The sequence below is a fragment of the Athene cunicularia genome (genome assembly GCF_003259725.1).
Source record: "Athene cunicularia isolate RWA chromosome 1 unlocalized genomic scaffold, athCun1 chr1_part2, whole genome shotgun sequence".
Lineage (NCBI taxonomy): Eukaryota > Metazoa > Chordata > Aves > Strigiformes > Strigidae > Athene > Athene cunicularia.
Genome location: NW_020799092.1, coordinates 24,574,970 through 24,580,067, shown reverse-complemented (window position 1 = coordinate 24,580,067; position 5,098 = coordinate 24,574,970).

Sequence of the window (5,098 nt, the reverse complement as noted above, 5' to 3'; positions counted from 1 at the left end):
TTTAAGTTGTTTTTCTCGGAATAGTTATGCTCTGGTTCTTTTCCACTTCTACTGAATGATGATCACCAAAGGGCAATCAGAATTAGGAAGTTATTCAAAAAAGTGCAAACACACCATGTAAGAATATGGAGAACTCAGGTTGCTTTTCCCTCACCCATTTATAATACTTTATTTCCACGGTAATCCAGTTACTCACTGTTGTTCTGCAGCTTTTGTATGCAGCTTTAGTGCTTGTTGTCCTGAGTGGCTTCTGTGTATTCTGTCTTAACTGGAGTACTTGTAAAGAAAATATCAAATTGATTTTCCCCTCTAAGCAACACAAAGAGATGAAAAATGTGATTTTTTTTGTTTGTTTTTCTGTTAGATTCAAAGAAGAGAAGAGGAAAAAAAAAAAAGAGAGAAAGTATAAAATAAGTTTGTAAATTATGTAATTTTCAAAGCTCTTGAAGAACCATCATCAGGCATTACCTTTAGAAAATAACTTAGATTTCAAAATCCATGTTTAGATAACTTTTCTTGGAAGTTCTGTTCCTAAAAGTCTGTCTTTTAGCTTTTGCTTGACTGTTTGGTTGCATATATGTGTGTGTGTGTGTGTGTGTGTGTGAGCTCATTCACTTTGTGCTCGGGTTAATAAGATATGAGGTCATTCTTTCTTGAGAAAGGGTTTTGTGGTCTGGCTAGAGAAAAAAAAGCCATGTTCAGCATTTTAAGCTGTCTCTTGCTGGGGAAAAGCTCAACTTTCTTGAGGAGCCCACTTATCACAGAGAGATCTGGGCGTGGAATGAAGTGCTATACTTCAGGTTGCTCAGTCCTAATCCTCTGAATTTATGAGACCAGTATATAAAAAAGGAAATTGTGATTATTTATATTTACATATACCTGTGTCTAGATAGGTTATGCTTTATATGTAACAGAAAAAAATGTTTAATGTGTGTTTTACCATATATAATGCACATATGTGTGTGTACATATGCCTGTACTTTTTAAATATATATATATATATATATATATATATATATATGCATGTAGACCTATCTGTTTGCAAACACCAGTAAGTCTGGGGAGTAACAGGAAGCTCTTCTGTCTAGGGAGACCCCTCTGAGGTAAAAACTGAGGTGTAGTGCTTCTGTTCACTCCACTATTGAGAACCTGACATAAATTGACATATTGCTCAACGGAGCTGTGGTTTGGTGCCGAGTGCCTTACAGTCCTGGACTACATTAATTCTATCTCCTGTCTCATTTTAGTTATTTTTTTCCTGATTTAGGGTATTGTTTTACTCCTAGATTCTGGCTCATTAGGGTGGACATCAGTTACACCATTCGCTTGGGTTGTCCTGTGAAATTTGTAGCATTATTTGGTAGCATTATTCATGTCAGTAGGAGATGCAGAAACCTTTAAATGTATCCACATGAAGAAGTTACAGCTTTGGTTATGATTTTTAGCTATGTGAGTGCAAGACATTACTTGGAACATATGGGAAACATGTGAGTTGAGAGTGCAGATAGACATAAATGAGATTTGCTCAGACTGAAACTAAGAGAAAGAAGAAATTGCCCTCGGGTAAAAAGTGGGCACAGGGTGTTTCATCCCGGAGTGAACTGGTTTGGGAAAGTTTTAAACAACTGAAGATCCAAGATTAAAAATGTGTATAGAAGGAGAGGACTCAGGGCTGATCTGGTTAGTGAGAAGGGGTTGGCAAGGGGTTATGAAACCTCATGTCTGGGACTGCATCTTGTGGTAGGGAAACATTTACCACACCAACCAATGTGTACTGGAGGGAGCTGAAAGTCCTTTCCCCTTCCCTCTCTTCTCTCAGTAAATCCACTTTAAATGAACTTTAGCTTTTACTATCCAGAATGCTAAACTGTATTTCTGTAAACTGCATGTCTGCACCTAGAAAGCATCCATTGTGAAGTTTTCGTGGTTTGTCCCAGTATACCACACACCCAGCAGTGCGTAGTACTGGTGAGTGAGAAGATTAACACGTGTGACTATAATGTATGATTAAATAATAACATTTTGAAACAAAACTGACATTGGCTGGGAAGGTAGACTGACAGAAAAAAAAAAAAAAAGTTACCGACATCCCCAGGTTCTGACTACGTGCCTCTTTTTATTTACTCTGACTTCAGAGTTGTGCTGCAATTGCAGCAGTCTCCCTTTTCAGTTGACACATCCAAAGAGGAACACCTCATATAACCGCACGCTGAGTCAGTCCTAACGTTTAATAGGAAAATAGTAGTTGTCGCCCTTTAGGTATTAAAACAATAGCTGAAGTATTAATCATTCTACATTTAATGCAGAGATGAACAAGCCTTTTCCCTAAAGTTAAATATATTTATTTGAGTATTATTTCCATGTCATAACTGATTCAGTTCTCCCGCCATGCTCTGACTTCTAAATGGAAAAATTAATTTAGAATTATAAAAATGACTGTTTTGTTATACTGTAAAACTGTGATTAATGTATCTTGTAGCAGATCGTTTCTTTTGGTTTCAGATTTGGTGGCTTTGGGGTTTCTTTTATTTTGTCGTACACAATTCTATGAGAATGACACCATATATTCTATTCCTGAAGAAAAATTTTTCCTGTAGGAACAGCTACCCCTTACAATGATATTTCCTCTTTCCAGAACACCCTTCTTCCAGGAACTTTCAAAATACCATGTGGACTTAAAATATAACTTGCAAATCTTAACATGAGTTTGATTTAAAGCCCAAGGAATGACTTCCATTAACTTTGATGGCTCTGTCTCAGATACTATAACTTTACTCATTGTTAAAATGAGATGGAATAGAAAAGCATTTCAACACTGCGTGGCAGTACTCGATAATATTTCAAGAAAATACACACAGAAAAAGAATATAACACCCATCAAAAGCTGCAGTGCAATTAAAATGCAATACCTCAAGAGAAGTTTGAGTGGGACATGAACATTATCTTCTCCTAGTCTACTTACAAACACTGTGGAATTTTATATCGCAAAAGACATTACCTCTACGTTGTCAAATCATTGTGCAGCCTTTGCTTGGCATATACTGACTAAAAGAGTCATTCAGGAAGGTTATATTAACATGATCCCTTGGGAAAAAAATTTGGAACTTTGCCTTGAAATAATTAATATGTAAGTATTGCTGGGAAATGAGCAAGCAGTAATCCCAGAGGTAATCCTAATAGTCTCAACTGGAATTGGAATTCCTAGTTTCCACACTCTGATTTGCAGAATTCTTCCCTTTTATGTAACAGACCAAGGAAGTTTGGAAGGCCTGGCGAGATTTGGTTGGATCTATGCTTATGCAGCATGTTGAGTTTGAGATTTTTCTAAAAATGGGTCTAGAGATGACATGGAAACTGTAGGAATAGAGTTTTCCCCTTCCCTGCCAAAGCAGATCACTGTTACTTCTCCCTCGGAACTCTTTGCCTTCACTCCCTGCTGAACTACTACAAAATCTTACTGCAGGTTATCATCGTATCTAGAAATCTCAGCTAAGCCAGATGTAGCACTCAATTATTCCAGCTTCTGTTATAACAAGTCCATAACTGACTCCACAGTTGGAAACATATAGTTGAAGTCCTGGAGGTCCTGAATTTTGAAGACAGTAGCAGACAAGCAGTGCGTGCCAGAGTGCTGGGCCTGGCAGCACTCTAAGCACAACCACAGCGCTCTCTCAGATGTTGGGAAGATGAAGGATAGAAAACTGCAGGGCTGAAGGTGACTGAGAGTCCCTAGGGCTGTGCTAGGATGCTCAGCTACGTGGCTAATTGAGTGAAAAGCAGCTGTTCTTCCTAGTTCAGAGTAGACCAGATGTCAACCCTGCTTCACATTTTCTTAAGTGTAGGCGTCGTGCCTGGTTCATGATGCCTTAAGGGTTTGCCATTGCCTCCACCTTTCATCAGCAGTGTGACCGCCTCACAGTTCACTGCTTTCTAGTAACCTTGTGCTCCTTTTTGCCTCCCCATCACTCCCTGTTGCAGTTTTGTGGTCTACCTTTAAGCACAAAAATGTAATGAAAGGAACTATGTCCACATATGCAACCAAAGGAGATATTCTGTATTTCCTTAATCCCTTCCCTTCCCTTCCCTTCCCTTCCCTTCCCTTCCCTTCCCTTCCCTTCCCTTCCCTTCCCTTCCCTTCCCTTCCCTTCCCTTCCCTTCCCTTCCCTTCCCTTCCCTTCCCTTCCCTTCCCTTCCCTTCCCTTCCCTTCCCTTCCCTTCCCTTCCCTTCCCTTCCCTTCCCTTCCCTTCCCTTCCCTTCCCTTCCCTTCCCTTCCCTTCCCTTCCCTTCCCTTCCCTTCCCTTCCCTTCCCTTCCCTTCCCTTCCCTTCCCTTCCCTTCCCTTCCCTTCCCTTCCCTTCCCTTCCCTTCCCTTCCCTTCCCTTCCCTTCCCTTCCCTTCCCTTCCCTTCCCTTCCCTTCCCTTCCCTTCCCTTCCCTTCCCTTCCCTTCCCTTCCCTTCCCTTCCCTTCCCTTCCCTTCCCTTCCCTTCCCTTCCCTTCCCTTCCCTTCCCTTCCCTTCCCTTCCCTTCCCTTCCCTTCCCTTCCCTTCCCTTCCCTTCCCTTCCCTTCCCTTCCCTTCCCTTCCCTTCCCTTCCCTTCCCTTCCCTTCCCTTCCCTTCCCTTCCCTTCCCTTCCCTTCCCTTCCCTTCCCTTCCCTTCCCTTCCCTTCCCTTCCCTTCCCTTCCCTTCCCTTCCCTTCCCTTCCCTTCCCTTCCCTTCCCTTCCCTTCCCTTCCCTTCCCTTCCCTTCCCTTCCCTTCCCTTCCCTTCCCTTCCCTTCCCTTCCCTTCCCTTCCCTTCCCTTCCCTTCCCTTCCCTTCCCTTCCCTTCCCTTCCCTTCCCTTCCCTTCCCTTCCCTTCCCTTCCCTTCCCTTCCCTTCCCTTCCCTTCCCTTCCCTTCCCTTCCCTTCCCTTCCCTTCCCTTCCCTTCCCTTCCCTTCCCTTCCCTTCCCTTCCCTTCCCTTCCCTTCCCTTCCCTTCCCTTCCCTTCCCTTCCCTTCCCTTCCCTTCCCTTCCCTTCCCTTCCCTTCCCTTCCCTTCCCTTCCCTTCCCTTCCCTTCCCTTCCCTTCCCTTCCCTTCCCTTCCCTTCCCTTCCCTTC